The sequence below is a fragment of the Mastigoproctus giganteus genome, chromosome 1 (assembly GCF_048544385.1).
Source record: "Mastigoproctus giganteus isolate SK-2022 chromosome 1, ASM4854438v1, whole genome shotgun sequence".
NCBI lineage: Eukaryota > Metazoa > Arthropoda > Arachnida > Uropygi > Thelyphonidae > Mastigoproctus > Mastigoproctus giganteus.
The window spans coordinates 137164887-137186400 of record NC_143575.1 but is presented as its reverse complement, the minus strand read 5'-3'; the positions used below and the strand labels follow the sequence as shown (position 1 = coordinate 137186400).

Genomic DNA, 21514 nt, shown 5'->3' with positions numbered 1-21514 from the left:
ATCCTGTTGCAGCAGCATAGTGTCAGTAGTGTCCTTGACAACCCTGCCAACCTTCGTATCGTCTGCAAACTTGGACATTAAGCCTGATATACCATCATCAATATCATTTATAAATACAGAAAACAATAAAGGCCCCAATACTGAACCCTGAGGGACTCCACTAATAACATTAGTCCACGATGAGCAGTGTCCATTGATTACCACTCTCTGTCTTCTCCCCCTCAACCACCCCTTTATCCATAGCAGCAACTTGCCTCCAATGCCACACTGCTCCAATTTGTGCAGCAGTCTTCCATGTGCAACAGTATCAAAAGCCTTTCTAAGATCCAAGTATATAATATCAAAGTTATTCCCTGCATCCAGTTCTTTTGTGACTGCATCATAGTATCCAATCAAATTGGTCAGGCAAGACTTCCCCTTAACAAAACCATGCTGTGTCCTAGCTATAACTGAAGTCTTGTCTAGATGATCCTGCAGTGCTTCTTTCACCAGTGCCTCCATTAATTTTCCGGGAACAGAAGTTAAACTCACAGGTCTATAATTACTTGTGTCAGCCTTTGATCCCCCTTTGTGAATTGGGGTCACATTTGCACATCTCCAGTCAATGGGTACCTCCCCTGAGTCCAAGGAAGCTCTCATAATTATGGCTAAGGGTTTGCTTACCTCCTTTGCTGCCTCCTTTAATATAACTGGATAGATCCCATCCACCCCAGGTGCCTTTCTTGTGTTTATCTTCAACAATTTCTCCTCCACTTTGCTCTCAGTTATTACAAGATTCTCTAGCTTACTGCTAGAGTTGAATACACCTCTGGCATTCCCCTCGCTGAATAACTCCTCATGTGTGAATGTCGCTGCAAAATATTCATTTAGTTTGTTAGCTACCCGAGCAGGGTCATCAACAGTTGACCCATCAATCTCAAGTGGACCAATCTGATTCATCCCCTTCCTTCTAGAGTTTACATAAGTAAAGAACTCTTTGCTGTTTTTCTTCGCATCCCTTGCCAAGGATCTCTCGTAATCTGCCTTCGCCTGCCTAACCTCCTTTGTAACTTGGTTACAGATCAACTTGTATCTATCATAGGCGTCCGTGTCACGTGTTAATTTGTATGTATCCCATGCATTTTTCTTCTCTGCCATATGCCTCATTAGTTCATCTGACAACCATTTAGGCCTAAACCTTGAACAATATTTCTTAGTTGGTATGTAAAGCCTAGTAGCTTCCACAATAAGTTCTTTGAATGCTTCCCATTTTGAATTTGCTGTTGGCAATATCATCAGTTGATCCCACTGTATAGAATTTAAATACTGTCTCAGTCCATTGTAGTCGCCTTTACGAAAGCAATACCCCTTCCCTTTACCCCTAATGGTAGTTACCTCTTTGAGTAACTCCCACTTCAGCACACTGTGATCACTGCCACCAAGTGGTTCATTTATCTGCAGATTCTTAATGCATGAAGAATCACTACTGATAATCAAATCAAGAGTATTACTCCCTCTAGTTGCCTCCCGAACATGCTGATGTAGAAAACAATCATCCAATAAATCCACAAAAGCCTTGCTACTGTGTGAGTGACCAGCCCCCAAATTCCAGTCAATATCTGGGAAATTAAAATCCCCCATTATAAGACTCTCTGATTTACTGGCCCACTCTATTTCTCCGAACAGTTTCTTATTATACTCATCAGAGTCATTAGGCCTATAGCACACTCCTACTCTCAATTTTGATCTCCCAATGCTTATGTCACACCAAACTGACTCGACACTGCACTGTCCAGCGATGTCCACTGGCTTCACTTCCTTGGATTTTATGTGTTTTTTAACTAATAGCATAACCCCTCCTCCCTTCCTATCCTGTCTATCCTTTCTGTAGACATTGTACTCCCCAAATTCCAGTTCTGCATTTCTTATATCTGTGTGACACCATGTCTCTGAAATCCCCACAATATCTGCCTTTGATGTTTTGAGCAATACCTCAAATTCATCAAATTTATTTACTAAACTCCTAGCATTGGTGTACACACAAGTATACATGCACCTGTTCTTTTTCTTAGCTACCCTAACACAACCCATGTGTTTACTTGTACCCCAATGATTCCCAGCAGTCTCTGAAATATCCTGCATCTTATTTTCCAGGCTGCGGCTCATTCCAATAGAAGCAGTGCAAGAATCACTTTCACCTCTGCCAGTGGCTACTGTTAATCTATTAGTCCTTGTATCCCCCCAATCTAGCAGTTTTCCGACCCTCCTAACATTGCCTCGATAGCATCAGCAAACATTCTTGCACCCTTTCTATTTAAGTGTATCCCATCCCTGTAGAAGCAGTCTCTCCTGTTAACAAGTACAGACCAGGCTGAAAAAAATTCTACCCCTTGAGCCCTGCACAATCTTTCCAGGGCCGAATTGATTGACAGGGCTCTCATCATATACTCCCTCCTATCGTGTCTGGGCAGAATTGCAGACACTTTCAATTTCAACCCTAATTCACGGTTTTTTTTCATCAGTGACCTGTACTTGTCAAGTAATTCCGCCGGTCTCCTACTCTTAATGTCATTAGTGCCAACGTGTACAACTATATCACCTTTTGTGCCCTTAAAAGATGATATCCGCTCTACAACGTCATCAACTTTTGCCCCTGGCAGACATACCCTGGTCCTATTCCACCTATCCTTTTTACAAAGCATGAAATCCCCACAATAGTCTCCTTAGGAGACTCCACCAGTAAATGCCCCATAAAACCTCTAGAAGGTAGTAAACAGCTACTTTACACACAAAGGTGTCTCACTACCTAAAAGGTTCCAGGAATTGACATTCCCTGTGAATAAAGGGAGCCCACAGGGTTCAATCCTTTGCCCTTTCTTCTGGAACATTGTTCTGGACGAATTTCTGGCCTTGGATCTGAGCCCCGTGGAAAGCCTGTCCTTTGAAGATGACATGATTTTCCTTGTAAAAGGTAACATGTGAGTGGTTATAGAACAAAGATCAAATGCCGCCCTCTTGCAGCTGCAGGAGTGGGCACAAATGCACATGCTCAAAATATTGCCTGAAAAAACCAAACAAATACTTCTAAAAGGCAATTTTCACATAAGATGTCCACAAATCAAATTAACACAACCGATATAAAAATGGTAACAGAACTAAAATATCTTGGAGTGGGCTTTGATTCAAAATTAAATTTTTACTCCCATTTGATCTGCTTGGCGAAGAAAGTGAGAAATTATGCAGGTATGATTGCCAGGATCAGTCAAGCAGACTGGCGGCACAAAAAAAAGATCATGGCAATCATATACCATGCAATGTTCCTAACTATTATCACCTATGGAGCCGGTGCGTCGTTCAACTGTTCGGCTATAGTAAAAAATAGGAATAAATTAGAATTGATACAAAGGACAATACTACTCATTATTACCAGAATATATCACACAGTAAGCATACCTGCACTACAGTTGCTGGCCGGAGCTCTCCCACTTTACCCGGAAGTAGCCAAAAGAGGCTTATATTATAGATTTAAAAAGGGCATACCCACAGAATTTCTGGGGATAGTCCTTGATACAACCAACACCTTCAATGCTGAAAGAAAAAGAATAGCCACAAAGCTCCATGAGCAAGGGCAAACAAAGTGGGAGTAGGAAACCAGAAGTCTGGTTACCAAAATGTTATTGCCACAGGTGGCAATTGTTAGTCCAAAAGTGCTATGCCCCTGGACTTTTTGCAACATTTATATTAACAGATCATGGCTCCCTAAAGGCGAAACTAACCTCCTTAGCGCTGACTGAGGACCCAAACTGCACCTGTTTGTTTTTTTTTTTGTTTGTTTTTTTTTGTAGTTGTTGGTGCATCAGCTTCTGTGGCCATAATGCACCTCCCAAGGTTTTCGCAGTACTTTGATCCAAGCCCGAGGCGGGATTCGAACCAACGACCTTTGGGTTGCCAGGCAGGCACTTTACCCACCCGGCTAGCCTGGTCGGCTACTGCACCTGTGGAGAGAGTGAAGACCGGTCACACATTCTATATGAAGGTATAATATATGACATCCCCAGAACAGAGCTAATAGCACAGTTGGCCGCCCCTTCCCAGGGGAGAAGAACGTCTGTTCATCATAGAAGAAGAAAATTATAAAGCCTTTTTTAACACAAAGTATTCGAAATGTGCATAACTATCCAAAGAATGGCAATTCAGTCCCCCAGCAATTAAACAATAATCAATAGTGAAAATTGCCCAAGTTTCCCATCATGCCCAGACGATGACTTAAAAACTGTCAGGATAGCAGTATTCTGCACCCAGACAGAAACCTGACATGATAAAACTCTCCAGGACTGCCCTGCCATGTGTGTAGGAACTTGGAGCCCCACACTAAATAAGTAACCATGTAGAGGAGGGAGATATACAGGGAAGCAGATTAGCTGAAAAATATCAGTAAGCTAGTAGCAAGGGGATGCAAAGTAGAATGAAAGAAGAATGAATGAAAGACAGAATGAATAGGCTGGGCACTCAATGAACTAGGAATTAGGGTAAAAGGGAATAAATGGCAGTTTTGGTGAAAGAAAAGAGTGACCTAGCATGAAGGAGAGAGAGTGTGTGTGTGTGAATGGGAATGAGTGGAAGAGCAATTGTAATTGGCTGAAAGAATACAAAGTTAAAAATAACTTACATTACTTTATATATACTAACAAACATTTACTAACAACACAAACACTGCATTCTCCCCTGGACTGCAAAAAACTTGCAGCTAGGCCTGCACCACAACTGAGGAATAACAGTAAGTTGAGGTGCCTGGTGAGTGCAGTGGGGAAAGCAAAAGTTGAATACATGAAACGAAAGCCAGAAGAATGAATGAAAGTGTAAGTGTGTGAGAAAAAGAACACAAACCATAAATGCTACAGTTAAGTACACACTAATCCTAGTTTTAATTAGTATTTAAATTTACACTACACATCATTTCATCCCCCCCCTGGTGTGTGAGAAAAAGATGAATGAGTGTGAATGAGAAAAAAAAATACATATATAAAAAACTTGTAAAAAAAATAAAATATAAGAAAAAAGTATAAAAAAAAATAGAACACAAGTAGAGTGAGAATGTAAATTATGAATGAAGTAAATGTGTGTCTCTCCCACCCCTTCACCTGATGGGTTCCCCACTGTCAGCTAACATATCCCACCCCCGAAGCAGGATGAGCAGTTTGACTTTCCTACCGGAATCAACACTACATGGACATGACAACCATCACCGACAAAGACATACTGCAGCTTTGCTGCTGACACGCCATTTGGCGATCTGAACTGGGTACTCTAACCCAGTTCCCTTTGAAACCCCATCCCTAGGCAGGAGACAGGTCTCTGTCTCCTCCCTTCCCTGCCTCCCCCCATACTTCGCCTGGTGGGGCTCGTCTCCACTGACCTCTTTGGGTATGCCTACTTTATCTTCCCTATTCTTCTATCTGTTTCCCCCCAGTCTTCACTCTAACCCCCCTCACTAAACTGAGTACACAATGTACACTGAGTACCCTTAACAATGCCGCCAAATTCTAATGAATGTCTAAATTCTATCGCTTTCTTGTAAATCTCTTTCGGCCAAATTCTAGTGTATACCTTCCCCCCCCCCCCCCTTTTTTAGGCTTGCCACTGAAATCCTTAGAAATTAGGTGGTGGATCCTGCTAGAGTACTTAAATAACTACTGGCTGCCTGGCCTGACCTGCCTCCTAGTGGCAAAGTGTGGGCAATGGTGGATCCCAATAGGGGCCCAATGGCTAAATGGTCAGAGAAACAACAGAACCTAAAGCTACACAACAGACCACTCGCCACACACTTTATAAATTTCTGGCCTCCACAAGGCTTTGTGTTACTCACAAAGAATACAACGCGGAGATGGGAGAAACCCCTGGTGCCATCAGAGAACTAACACACTGTACTGTCCACCCTCAAGAGATATTGCAGAGCTGCTGAACTATCTGGAGCATACATAGGATTTCTTAGACAACAAGAGCATTAATTACAGCTGGTTTCAATGTAAAGTCCATCTACTGGCATTCTCCCCCTCCTAATCTGAGAGGGCTTCTAATTGAGGACATTATCCTCTCTAGAAATCTAACGGTACATAATCAACCCAACCAACTGACCACATACTCCAGCAGCATGGGTCAATCAAACATAGATGTAACACTCACAACCAATGATCTATGCAACTGGGTCACCATCCCAGACTGGACCATGAGTGACCATAGAGTCATACTCTTCCACCTAACATGATGACTAACCAATTGTCTACTGAATTGAGAGACTTTGTAAGATTCTCTATTAAATCCATTGATTGGAAAGCCTTTGACGAGACCATCCAGCTGAACTTTCCAGAACCAAACCTCGCAAAACTTGAACGTCTAATGCCAACTCAACTCACTGAACTCATACAGAACTCTTTGAAAAAAGCAGCCTACCACTCAACCAGTAAGAAAAAAGTGCATAATAAATCATGCTCTTAGTGGGACAGGGAACTTGCCAATTTAGAAGACAAACACATCAGGCTAGAAGATGGTATTAGACCCACCAAGATTGGCCTGCTTAAGATGTGGCCCAATTCTACAATGACTACATCCACAAAAAGAATACCTATACAACAGCTCTTGCCATGCAGAAGAGAGAAACTTGGTCTATCTTTGTCAAAGAGTCTGGTAATTCAAACCCCGGGGGACTCACACTTAGCTAATCTGGGCAAAATACTAGAATGCCTAATGGCTTCACAGATTACCAATCTCTTCACTGACAAAGGGCTCATCTCTCCTTCACAGTATGGCTTCACTCCAGGAAGGTCTTGTGAGGAGACACTTACCGATATTGTCTTCCACCTAGAAATGTCTCAGTCTAAACACGAATTAGCAATCTTCATCGACTTCAAGGGGGCCTTTGATAATCTATGGTGGGAAAGTACCCTGGACCGCCTCAACTTGCACAAACTGTTCAGATCCTATTTCTCCAACAGAACAATAATAGTAAAGTCAAGACATCACCAAGACATCGTCAAGACATAGCCTTTGCTGACGATTTAACCATCAATTAACCTCAGGAATGTCTCGATCTGCAACAGAAACAAATGCCCAACGAATAATTAATCATCTCATGACCTTGGCTAGAACCAACAAACTACAAATCAACCCTGCCATATCAAACATGATCATATTCAAAACTAAACTAGATATCAGGTGGCCCTCACAAGTCAAGATCAATGGCATCCAACTTCCCCTAGTACTACAAACCAAAGTCTTACAAGTGGTAAGAGACCACAGGCTGTCTTTCCCACCGCACCTACAGCAAAAGGCCGCTACGGTTAAGAGGTTCACCGCAGCCACTGTTAGAGTATCCAGAAGTGACTAGGGCCTCTCTAAAAGAACACTCCTGATACACTATAAAGCAGTTTTTCTACCTATTGTATCATATGCTGCTTATTTGTTTGTTTGTTATTTGGAGCATTAGTAACTAAGGCCATATTGCTCCGGGATATGCAGTGGTCATTCCCTGACCTTTCCGCATCCTCCGTATTTGGTGGTCACGGGCTCGAACCCCGGTCTAATCAAGAAGCGTGTGCTACGCACGGCTGCTCCTGCCCACCTGGCTACGGAGGCACCAATAATCATATGCTGCAGGAGCATGGTTTGACCAAGCTGTCTTGGTAAGAATGAGAAATAAACTCCATACTATTTAGAGAAACATGATTCTTGCCACCCACAAAATCTGTTGCACTATATCCACAGCTGCCATCCAGGTAATTGCAGGGACACTTCCCCTAGATCATTTCATTATCTACCGAGGGCTCTGTTTTAAACTCAAGAAAAGAATCCCCACTTCCATTCTGGATATGCAGATCTCCCTTGAGGAAGATATAACTAAAAAAAAACTAGGTGTTTCAACAAGCTCATCAATGATGTACAGACCAGATGGGACACCTAGAACCTTGGGACTGTGACTAAAAGATTCCTCCCAGACGTAAAATTTACAATGAATAAAGTAGTGGGAAGGTGGTTCTCACTGAGGCTTGAAACGTCTTTCCTGGTAAATGGAGCACGGCTCCCTTAATGAGAAGCTATTTCAGCTGGGACTCTGAATCACGGATCAATGCAGATGTGGAGAAAAATGAGAACTGGTTCCATACAATCTTCGAGTGCACTCAATATGAAGAGCAGTGAGCACAACTGAAAACTATTGTGACAAACCTTGACCCTAACCATATTGACCAACTTATTGCGACTGACAACCTAAGGGTCTTCCAAACATTTGCTAAGGAAGTTTTTGCCAGACGCAGACACCTAAACCTGACTACAACTAATGACCACCAACCTAGGACATGAGCTGATCGCAAAATGATATATGTCCTATCATAACTTTTTTTTTTTATTTATTTATTTGTTTTATTTTATTATTATTATTTTTTTTTTGGTCTCTCTCTCTCTCTTTGCATTCTGCTCTGGGTCTGGGACAAGTTCCTGGATCCGGAATAGCAAAAGCACTCTCCTGTTACTCTTAACCTCTCTGTCCTGCTCGGGATGAAAAACTTTTATTATTATTATTATTATTATTATTATTATTATTTGTTTATTTTTCTTCCTATCTACCTGTTGCTTGCACCTGATCGATTCTACCTTCCTTTCGGCGATCAGGATGCAGGATTTAAAGTTTTTTTTTTTTTTTTTGTTCTAGTGTTCTGCCTGGCCTGGGGCTCCAGGTCAGGCTAGCAACCTCTCACCCACTCTCGTTTTTTTTTTTTTTCCCAACAATTTATCCTGGTCTGGGGCTACCCTGGGCTGGGGGGGGTGTCCCCCTCCTCTTTTGTCCTTCACCCTCTTCACCTTACTCTAGTTTTCTTTTCCTCCCTGGGAGGAGGAAACTTGTTCCCCAGGGAGGAGGGCAAGCAGATAGCAGGGGGGAGGCTGTGTCTTCCCATGGCTAGAAACGAGTACCTGGAAGTGGACATCTAGGTGATCACTGCTTCTAGGTAGCTGAAAGGCCAATACACAACACTACACTACAGAACACATGCACAAGCTCTCAGACAAATTTTTCTGTCCTATCCTTTCTCCCGTGCAGGATGAAATCTTTTTTTTTTTCCTCTGTCTCTCTCTCTGTGCTTCCTTTTCCCCTATCCCAGTTCAACTGACAGAGAACCCTCTGTCCAATGCAGGATGATTTTTTTCTTTTTTTATTACAGTACATACATATGGCCTTACCTTGACAGAGTCTGTAAAAACTGAACAGAGCAACGAGGCGAAGATGAACTTCTGTTCTAGGAGCCGCCCATACAAAAATACAAAATACAAATACAATGCAAAATAAGTTGTTGCTGTACATACAGCTTGTTGAGTAGGACACAAGTAGAATAGTTTTTCCAGTCTGCTTTGTCAAAATTCCAAGAAGTATGGGCTTTAGGGCATGACACGACCTGTGTTTGAAATGAGCTGATGATGGGAAAATGATCACTGTGGAATGGATCATTCTGCACCAACCACTCCATGCTTGGAAAAAAAGATGCCGCATAGATGGATAAGTCTATGGCAGACATTGTACCTGTAGGTAGTTGAATATGAATATGAGAGGAGAGCCAGTGCTTCATACAGTCAGATTATGGTTATCTAGGAATGTTTCAATTAATTTGCCTCTCCTATCCATGGTGGAAGATCCCCAGAATGGATGGTGACTGCTGAAATCACAGAGTAAACAGACGGGGTGGCAGTTGTGTTAAAAGGTTGTCAACTTCAGTCTGGGAACTGGTATATAAACAGATGCAAGGGTTAGGTACCTCCGTAGCCAGGTGGGCAGGAGCAGCAGTGTGTAGCGCACGCTTCTTGATTAGACCGGAGTTTGAGCCCATGTTCACCAAATACGGAGGATGCGGAAAGGTCAGGGAATGACAACCGCATATCACCGGAGCAATATGGCCTTAGTTGCTAATGCTCCTAAAAACCAAATAACAACAACAACAGATGCAAGGGTTAATGATATTCCCATTGCCATCCAAACTGCTACAACTTTAAGGGAGGTTTCTAGTTGGAGATGTCTTGATGGTATGGTAGTTTTGGCAAGAGTACCTACCCCTCCGTGAGGAGAAGAGTCAAAATCCCTGTCTCACCTAAACGTAGTATAGTTTTTGCATTTGAGTGAACCTTTTAGTGATAAAAATGTTTCCTGTAAGTTTTTTTTTTTTTTTTATGAAAGCCCCAAACACGAAAGGCATCAAAACCTATAGTACTTAGTACCGTGCATGGGTTGAAGGAGAAGTATGGGGGGGGGGGGGCAGAAACTTTGCTCTAGAGACTAAACATGGGTTTCACCACTTCAAGCCTTCAATAAGCAAAGTGGTATGTACTTACTGCTTTAGTTTATATGAGTAAATCATTCAAGATCATCTATATTACTGCGTAATCCTCTGCAGTTCCATTGTAGGAATTTGTTCATTGGTTGGGTTTATTTGAGGAAGATTGATCTGACTTTTTTCTGAGAAGGTTTCTATCTGCTTAGTTTTGATTTTTCATTTCTGGGAAATGCTTGGGAGTCCTGTGTCCATGGTATCATTGGCATGTAATTCTAGTACTGTATCATCATCCTCTGACTGAACCTCCATTTCCATGTTGCTATAGCATGGTTTCACTTTCTTCTGGTTTTCAACACTAACAGATTTTGTTGTTTCAGGCAAGGTTGAGATGGGATCAGTTGGGATACTGATTGACGTGTTGCTGGTTTCATTAACTGTAGATTTTTTATTGCATGTTAGCACAGTTTTGGCCCAGGTGACAAAGGAAATGTTTCGTTCTATGGAGACATCTGAAAACAGCTGACCGGCTGTTTTTAGTGACCGATGTGTATGATCAGCTAGGCAAATACTGTTATAAATAGTTAACAGTATTTTCTTCCTTGCTTCAGGGTATGTGACTTTATGCTCCACTTTATATTTCTGGATTTTTTTGCCTGATTTTCAAAGGTCACATGCTTTAGAAAATGCAGGATGGCTTCCGTTACAGTTTGGACAAGTAAGAGTGGAAGCTGTACAGTCTCCTTGGGAATGCTCCTTAGAGCACAAATAGGACACACAGCATCACTTCAGCATGCCATCTGAGAATGGCCATACTTCTGGCACTTAAAGCAGCAAATGGGATTTGGGATGTAGGACCAAATCTTGCAGTTTAAATAACCTGCTTTAACAGAAGATGGAAGAGTCGGAGTACTAAATGTCAAAATGATGGACATGGTTGATAGTTGGCTGCCATCTTTTTTGGTCATTATTCTCTGTGCATGAATCACTTTTTGTTCCCTGAGTTCTTCTTCAGACACTCATTGGCTGGTAACGCCTTTTGAGGCGTTCAGAGTGTTATAGCCAACTGACACTGGAACATTGTTAAATGATGTTAATTTTTACAGCTTCTCTGAATGAGTTTTCTTAGAAGTTTCAATTAGAAGGTCTCCAGATTGGAGATATTTAACCATTTTAGGAGATCCACAAACCAATTCTAAACATTCCTGTATTAGAAAAGGCATTAGTTTGCCAACAGGTTGCATGGATAATGAGGGCATTATAAGAAATGATGGCACGTATTTATTCTGATTTTCCATCCGTAGTCGCTTCAGATGATTGGAGTCGTGGTCTATGCCAGGAATTTCTGATCTTGAGCTCGAGGGCTCTAAAGGTGGATAGTTACTTATATCCATGATGGCTACTTTTGGCCCTGGTAGTTTGTTTTTACCACCCAGGTTACCGGCCCTGCCACAGAGAGGCAGGAGCAGTGCCTGGGACCAAGCGTAAAGTAGTATGGGTTAGTAATAGAACTATCAGAAATAGAAAGGTGGCTTTCAATTCTTCCCTTGTACAAGTACTTTTGTATCAAGAGCTATTATTAAATAAATATATTGCTTAACGAGAGGAACGTAAAAGAACTATAGATCACTTTTAGGAAATCGCATTTAAAGCACAGAGAAATTGCTTAGTCACGATCGCTTGCTACCCGGGGCCATAAAGGTTTAGAAGGATTCCATAATGCCATGCCATATCATAAGCTTTTTCTATATCAAAACAAATCATGATGTGATGTTCCTTTTGGATGAAGGCATTCTGTACACTGTTTTCTGATTTTATATGTAGGTCTAGTGTTCAGTAATTTTTCCTGAAACCATGCTGTGCTGGAACGAAAAGGTTATTTGTGTTTAAAAATCATGTTAAACGAGCATTTATAATTTTTTTTTCATAACTTTTCCTGGCAACTAAAGCAATGTTAAAGCAATTGGATGGTAGTTGTGTGGGTTAGAGAGATCCTTACCCGGTTTTGGGAAAGCTAGAATTATTGCATGATGCCAACTATCTGGAAACTGGTTTTCTAGGAAGATTTTGTTATACAATTCAGGTAATGCCATTTGGGATTGGTCGTCAAGTTCCTTTAGCATCATGTAGTGGATTTGGTCTGGTCCTACAACACTTTTCTTTTTCTGTGAAGAGCTTTTTTCAATTTGTGGAAAGTTAACGAAAGTTGTACTGTTCATAATTTCTTGTGGAAAAATTCCAGATTTTATTCCAGACAGTTTGAGGTGGCATGGAACTTGTTAATGTGGATACAAATTTTATCCAGGATGCTTTCCTACTGGCTTTTCTAACATATTTGGCTCTTGCTCATGCCATTTTTTAAATGATATGAGATTTTATATAGTGGGGCATCTTCAAAAATTATTCCAAGTTTTATTTCTCTCTCTCTCTCTCTCTCTCTCTCTCTCTTTTAGAATGTAAACATTCTTCATTCCACCATGATTTTGGATATGTTGGGAGGTGCAATGATGTTTTTGGAATAGCCGGCTCAGCCAAGTTGGATTAATTTATTTGTTACATATTGTACTGCTGCATCTAACGGTTTTTGCTTGATAATATCTGCATCCAATTTTGCAATAGATTTATACAATTTCCAATCCGCTTAATTTATTTTTCATCTGGGATTTCTGCGTGACTGACATGTGGTTCCTAATGACATGGTGATGATTACTGGATAGTGATCACTGCTGAGATGATCTCTATGTACTGACCAATCAAGTATTGGAAATAATGCTGGAGAGCATATAGATAGGTCGATAGCTGGCTGTTTTCTGATGGAAGCATGTATGTATGTGAGCCATTGTTCAACAGGGTTAAGTCATTCTGTTCTATCCATTTTTCAATTTGTCTTCCTCTCCGGTCTATGGCTGTGTTACCCTTCTAAGGGCTCTGTTCGTTGAGGTCTCCCAGTATACAGAATGGTGGAGGTAACTGAATTAGTATATCTTCTAAATCTTGTTATAGAAATTCTTGGTTTGGGGGAACATAAATTGTTATAATGGTTATGAGAGATTTAGTGGCTATGCATACTGCAAGGGTTGCATAGCCACTAAATCTCGCTTCAAGGGTTGTGTTTAGTGCAGTGGTTTTCGACCTTTTTTTAATAACGGCACCCAATTTGCTGCCTGTTAGATCCGATTCTCTCTCTCTCTCTCTCTCTCTCTCTCTCTCTCTCTCTCTCTCTCTGTATATATATATATATATATATATATATATATATATATATATATATCTAATATTAAAAAAATGTGTTATATGATAGTTATTACAATAATATAACTATATATATATGTAATTTTATATATATATATAAAATAATAATTTTATTCTTCATATAGAGGGGCTAAATAAACATCAATTATAGATCACCACAAAATTATAAAGATAAAGTACACCTTTTTATAATGAAATAAACATATAAATTTAAAAAAAAAAATAAGTTTAAGTAACTTAAACCCAAATTACATGGCACCCCTCGAATGTTGTTGTGGCACCCGGGTTGAAAACCACTGGTTTAGTGGAAGAATCTGGGAAGGAATGCACGAATTTACCGGAATTGCCAAACCACCATGGGTTGTGCCACCTATTACTCTGTGTTTACGGTATGTGATAGGTTTATGGGCTTTTCATTTCTGAATGTTTTGTACCGGGAGGTACAGATAGTGGCGTGTTTGTGAATTTCTCTTTTTGTTTTGCTGGGATGTTATAAGTAGTACTCTTGCCCAGTCTGAAATGGACTTCTTTGGAGGAATTGTGAAATCTGTTTGAGTGTCTAGTGTATGCCGATTTCTTATGACATGCACAGGAAGGACTGTTTATGGTTATCGGGTGTACGGTTCTCGTTGCTTCTTGGGATGTCATACAATGTTCTATTTTATATTTTTCTATCTGTTTTTCTCTTTTCCAATATTCACAGTTTTTGGAATAGGCAGAATGGTCCCCCTTAGAGTTTGGACACTTTGGTTGCTAGGCTGGACAGTTCCAACTGATGTGATCCTGAGACCCACAATTGGAACAATTAGCAACTCCACGACATGTCATTTTATGAATGACCATACTTTTGGTATTTAAAGCAGTGGAGAGGATTTGGAAAGCATGGTTTGATGTTACAATTTAGATATCCAGTCTTTGCCAGTGTAGGTGGTTTGGGAGTGTTAAAGGTCAGTATGAGATTTCTGGTTGGAGTAAGTAATCCCATCTCTAGTAACTTTAATCCTTCTCACAGCTATGACACCTTGATCTTCCAGCTCATTTTTAATTTCTTCTTCTGAGACGCTAATAAGGTTCCATTCAGAAATTACTCCTTTTTATGTGTTTATGCTATTATGGGGAGAGATTGTTACTGGGATCCCACCAAAAGTTCTAATCTGAAGCAGTCTTTCTGCATGATTTGCATTAGCTGTCTCAAATAGAATGTCACCTGATTTCAGTGGCTTGACATTTTTACGTGTTCCAGCCACACTTTCTAGACATTTCTGGATGACAAATAGTGACAATTTTCCTAATGGATGTTCTGATGTTGAATGACGGACTAGAAAAGTCAGCAAATGAAGCGATGCCCTGCCCTTTTTTTGTCTTATGGTTACATTTGTCTCATTATCCTCATTTTTTTTGACCCAAAGGAGTTGGATCTTTGGGATCTGTGGTTGTGATATTTGGATCATTCATGTTTGCTCCTTTCAGCCATGGGAGTGAGAGCTTTTCCTCCCAGGTTTCTGGCCTTGCCATGGGAAGGCAGGAGCGGTGTCACCTAATGACCAAGCAGTAGTAGGTTAGTAGTAGTTAGTAGGAATAGGATATAAATAAAAGAAAGATGTCTTTCCTTTCTTAGGAACCTTCGCACTGATACTTTTCAGCAACTATATATATACAATAGAGAATTTGCTTTAAACTCTAGAAATACGTATCACTCTATCCCTATAGAAATCGTAAGATCGCAGAGAAATCACCTGATCACTAGAAACATTTGGCACTTGGGGTGAAAAGGAGCAGCAGAATCCTTTTTTTCAAGATGAGTGTAATGTTACAAGTAGATACAAGTTCATCTTTTTTAGTCATTATGCTTTTTGCATGTACAACTTTTTGTTCTTGTAATTCTTGTAATATTTCTTCTTTCAGTACATTTACTAATTCCAGTCTGCTATAACTCCCTTTGAAGTGTTTAGAATGGCATAAAGGGTTACTTTGATGGGAATTCCATTAAAAGATGAAACCTTAAACCAGAGCATTGCCATGCTTTTCTGTCACTGTTTCTATGAGAATATCTCCTGTTTGTAGTCTTCTAACTGATTTAAGTGGATCAGCAGCATTTTCTAAACATTTCTGAATAAGAAATGGAGAAAGTTTATTCATAGGATAATCTGTCAAGGAATGAACTTTGAGAAATGACAAATGGAGTGGTTTGTGAATTTCTCTTCTTACTCTTTTTGGATTTGAAGCATCATAACCATTTTGGGTTCACGATATGCAGAGCTCATGGGCTCCATTGGTGGAAATGGTTAGGCAACCAAACTTATATATCTTCAGCCCAGCTTTCCTGCCTGACCACAGGGAGGCAGGAGCAAAGCAAAGGTTAATAACTGTTAGTGATTAAAGTAGAAAATATAAAGAAATGCTGCTTTCCTTTCCTGCTCTCTTCAAGTACTTTTTAAAAGAAGAGTTGCTTTCAAATAAAAGGATTTAATAAACTCTGAAAATAAAGATAATACTACAGTCAATTCAAGATTCTCAATTAAGACACACATGTCGCTCAGGCACCCACGGCCAAAATGAGAAGCATTCAAAGATGTGATCATAGAAATACTAGGATTTTTATACCAATAAAGAGATTCGGTTCAAGACTTAGACCTAAATGGTTGTCATATGTCAAATGTACAGATAAGACTCATGGCACACAAGAAGAAGAAGAATGTGTGGGGGTGCATATAAATTATCAGGTGATACAGATGCCTACAGGAGATAAAAACTAGTCTACAATCAAGTCACACTGGAAGTTAGGCAAGGTGAAGATGCAAGAGAAATCTCTGGCAAAGATAAGCAGAAAAGACTACTTTATTTATGTAAACACTAGAAGGAAAGGGATGAATAATACTGATGCATTAGATATGAATGGCTTAACTGTTGATAAACTTGCTCAAGTTGCTAAGAACTGAATAGATATTCGGCATTTCTCATTTACATCCATTCATTAGGAAATTTTTAAGGAAGGGTGTGCCAGAAGTGTATCAAATTCTAACAGGGAGCAGAATAATTTTGTAAACTGAATACTTAGATATTTAAATCTGATATGCCTTCATCCCTAGCCGAGTGGGCAGGAGCGGGAGCGGGAGTGCAACAGCACACGCTCTTTGAGTAAACTGGGGTTCAAGTCCTTGACTGCTGAATATGGTCGATCTGCCAACCCGCACCGGACCAGCGTGGCAGATTATGGTCCATTTCCTTCAGCATGAATTGTTGAGGAGGCTTCCATCCTGCAGTGGGTTGATAATGGCTGCACTTTACTTTTTTTTTTTTTATGCCTTCATCAATATCATTAATAAAAACAACAATGTACCCAGCAAGGAACTTTGGGTGAGTCCACTAATAACATTTATCCATGAAGAGAAGTGCCCATTGTTAACAACTCTGTCTTCTCCCACTCATCCAACCTGTTATCTATAGCAATAACTTGTCCACACTGCTCCAATTAATACAGCAATATTTTATGTGCAGAGAGAGAGAGAGAGAGAGAGAGAGAGAACAAAACTGTAAAAGGTCAGATTTTTTAGCTCTGTTTTCAAATCATTTTTTGTAGTCTGGCAGGTAGTATATATATTTTGCCATTTTAGTGAAAATTAAGTATGATAGGTAGGATAGACAAGCACAGTTCAGAATTTATCAACATAATCAAAACCTATAAAATCAAAACTTATGCACTTCTCAAATCTAAATAATGGCTTCAATCTGAGAGATAGGGAAGGCTTGTATACTTTCACATAATAGCACTGTATTGGTGACATATATGAAAAGCGATTGTGGCAATTCAGATAATGTTGTGATGAAGCAGATCAAGCTCTTGGCACAGATCTTTTCCATGTTGAGCCATATACTGGGGCTCCAGTGACAATTTATTATCTGATTAGTGATCTATATATTTTTTAAAATGGGGTCAATAATCAGCTCCCAAATACAGATTAAGTTTCTTGCAATACTGAATTTTTTTAATAAGTTTCATTCTTACTTGGCATATACAGTCAGACCTCTATATAACGAAATTGATTGTTTTTAGGAAAAATTCATTAAACAGAAATTTCGATATGAAGAAATATCACCTTTTCAACAATGAAAAATACTATAATTCTATATTTAGAAATATAGTAAAAGATGGAAAATAAGTGGAAATGAATAAATTTTCTAATATTTTAAAACAATTAATTTATTAATACATACATATTAAGAAATGGCTACTTACATGATGCACACAATTATATTAGTACACTTTTAAGAATTATGTTATAAAATATTTGGTAATTTTTTTGTTGTACACTGAATTTTTCTGTACATTGTTCATAAAAATGTTCATATTTGTTTAAACATTCAAATACATTTTCTGGCACATTTTATTCCACTGAAGGCCTTGACGCAAAGTTTAAAATGCTGCCAACATTTCATGTTTGGAAGGTCTAATACTGCAGTGATTTTCATCCATCTCATCGTCAATATTGTCACTAGTTCTTTGAATTCTCTCCAAAACATTGGAATCACTTGGATATTCAGCTACTATGACATCCTAAAACTTCATCAAGAACAATTTATCCACTGATCAAAAGTCTTGCTTGAAGTGCTTCCCAAGTAGTTTATCCCTCTCATCACGGTTAATTGGCATTTTAGCAAAACTTGCTTTTGCAAAACAATTCTCGTTGTTTCCATCACATCTTGACTCCACACTTTTGCCAAAACTGATAAGCACATCTGCAAATCTATAACAGATTCGACAGGTTGGTTGGTTACGATTCTCAGTATAATTTTTTTCAATATGTGCCTTTGGCAGTGCATTTTTAAATTTTTAATAAGGCCTTGGTCCATTGGATGAAGTTTAGCCGAGGTATTCAGAGAGAAGAAATCAAGCTTCAACACTTGTAAGTTTCTAAATTATCAAATGAAGGTGGGCAGGACAGTTGTTGACAATCAACGCAATTTTTCAGTTTTCTTTCACCATATAGAACGAAAGAGAAAACCAAGTTTTTTAGATGCAGAGGAAGCAATATTTGTAAGGTGCTTGTGCCAAGAGAGAGAATAGAAGTCAGGGTAATCACTAAAGAGATATATCATTTTGACTAGAAATCAGAGTGTCACCAAAGATAACTGTTGTTGTTTTTGGTTTTTAGGAGCATTAGCAACTAAGGTCATATTGCTCCGGGGATATGCGGTGGTCATTTCCTGACCTTTCCGCATCCTCTGTATTTGGTGGTCACGGCTTCGAACCCCGGTCTAATCAAGAAGCATGTGTTACGCACTGCTGCTCCTGCCCACCTGGCCACGGAGGCGCTGAACCAAAGATAACCATAGGACAGAAGAATCCTTTTTGCGAGATATAAGACAAGACTCAGTTTTAGAAGGATTTAAATCAACTAAGTTGTCTTTGCCCCACAGTAAAATTACCTAGAGATCAGCATTTAAGGAATTGGTAGCAGATATTTGAGAATTTTAAGCTGATTGAGCAGAGCAGGGTTTCTCAAAATGGAAAGTGGAATGCAATGTGCTATCATCGGCAAAACTATGGATAGGATTTCCAGTCAATGGAAGAAGGTCATTAATGTACAAGAGGAAAAGAGTGGGGGGGGGGAAGAACTGAACCTTGCGGGAAACACCAGCATTAGTGGAGAAGTTAGAAGACAGAGAGCCATCTACCATCACCCTCAGTGAGTGATCAGAGAAAACTGGATAACCAATTACAAAAACAGTTGGCAAACCACAAGATGGAAGCCTGTTTAGAAGACCTTTAGGCCAAACATGATCAAAAGGCGCTGTGATGTCAAGAGTAACTGCTTGTGTTTCACCAAACTTTTCTATTGAATTTGTCCATAAAAGAGTAACATAAGCCAGAATATCACCTGAGGATTGACACTGACGGAATCCATATTGGCGATCGTTGATCAGATGGAAGGTTTTAGGTAGTTTAAGAATTGGCGGTTAATTGATTTCTCCATTACTTTAGAAAGAGTAGAAGTAATTGCAATAGGACTAATAATTGGATGGGAGGGATTTGTCACCCTTTTTAGGAACTGCCTGGATATGAGCAAATTTCCAAGCAGAAAGAAAAACACCTTTGGAATAAGAAAGGGAAAAAAGGCAGCAAAGAACAGGAGTAAGTTCAGGAGCACAGGTTTTGAGATCAAATGGAGAAATACCATCAGGACCTGGAGCTTTCTTTGCATCAAGATTCATCATCAAAATCCTTCTGACATCCTTTTGATGGAAGAACACAGGAGGCATTGAATGGAGTGTGTTGGGAATGGTGGGAGGTGTTTTACCAAGATCATTAAATACATGAGTTGGAAGAAAAATGGGATGCTGGCAGGTCAGCTTTATCCTTGGCTGAAGTGATAACAGAACCATCTGGTTTTGACAGAGTTGGAAGCAGAAATGGGCAAAAGTTGCGGACAATACCTTTGGCAAGAGACCAGAATGCTCGGCTACCATTAGGGCAAGAAGCAAGTTTTCTACTCTTAGTCTGTTCAAAATCTAGTTTAGACTGATTAATAACTGCTTTACAATTGTTGCAAGCTTTGGTTAGGCGGAAAATGAAACTGAATAATTGGAAAGAAGCCAATTACAAAATGCAATGTTCTTCTCTTGAACAACCTTAGCATATTAATTGGAAAACCAAGGTATAGATAAAGGACAAGATTTTAAAGTGGAGTGTGGGATAAAGGATTCCATTCCTGCAAGAACAATTTCACTGACCGGATCTGAGCAAATGTTGACATCAGAAGTTTTGAAACAGTAATCCAACCAAGGAAAAGAAGAAAAGAAATCTTGCAGGTCATCCCATTTTGCATTCTTGTAATGCGAAACAATACAAGGTTGGGAATAGCCATGAGATAAAGGCTCCATCGGAGAAAAGACAATCACCAAGTTGTGATCTGAGGTGCCTAAAGGACCACTCACTTCAGCCATCTACTTAGAAGGGTTGTTTGTGAGAAAAAGATCAAGCATGTTGGCTGTATGGTTAGGATTGTCCAGTATCCTTGTAAGTAAATGAACAATCTGTGCAAGCTCATTAGTAATTGCAAAAGCCTCAGCATCTCAACCAGCTGAGTCGGTTTGACTATAAAATGGAAGCCATCTGTAGTTGTTGTGAAATTAAAACCACCAAGGAAAATTACCTCACTGTTAGGAAAGTTGGACTGAAAAAAATCAAGTTGCAAAGAGAGGAAGTCAAAGAGCTCCAATGAGTAGCAAAGTTGGGAGAATGGTAGAGACAACAGATTGATTTGGCACAATGAGTTAGAGAGATTTTAAGCCAGAGAAGATCGAAAGGAGGAGAATCCAAATTACCAAGTCTCTGACAGGGAATATTGGAATGGACATATGCACAAGTACCACCTTTGAGGCAAAAGGAATCATACACCAAATAATTTGGGCAACTGAGATGAGCAGTAGTTGAATCAACCAATAACTGAGATTCTGTCAGAAAAGGTACATGGGGTTTGGCAGATTGCAAGTGGAAATGGACATTGTTGAGATTAGAATTGAGATCCATGTATATTTGTGAAAAGAACTAGGAAGTGTTTGGGAGGTTGCGATCTTTTCACAGATAAGCTTGCTCTATTAGTTTGACAAATGATGGTGTATTCAATAGTAAGAAAAAGTGGTGGTGGGGGGGACATGCTGTATGAAGTAATGATCCTTGACATAATGTGGCCCCGACAATGTCCCCCCGCATACACACTACTCAGACTCCCTCCAGTCACTATCTGACAGAGTAGAGGTAGAAAGATTATACACTAGCTGATCCAGAAGTCTCCTAAAGAGTTACCAATAGGTTCGGTCCGGTGTGCTAACTAGTGAGCAGCCTGTAGCAGTGTACTCTCAAAATGTAAGGAAGATTGGATCTCGCCACAATGTTCATCATAACCTCAAAAGTCATCAGTAATACTGCATAATGGAAGAGGTGGGGAAGGTTGACCAGAACTTAGCTGTGG

General features: G+C 39.8%; 1 protein-coding gene across 1 annotated transcript in view; it reads right to left on the bottom strand.

Annotated features, from left to right (window-relative positions):
* Positions 1–21514, bottom strand: part of LOC150091155 (uncharacterized) — a 1391089-nt gene that overhangs the window by 610480 nt on the left and 759095 nt on the right. The window lies entirely within an intron of this gene.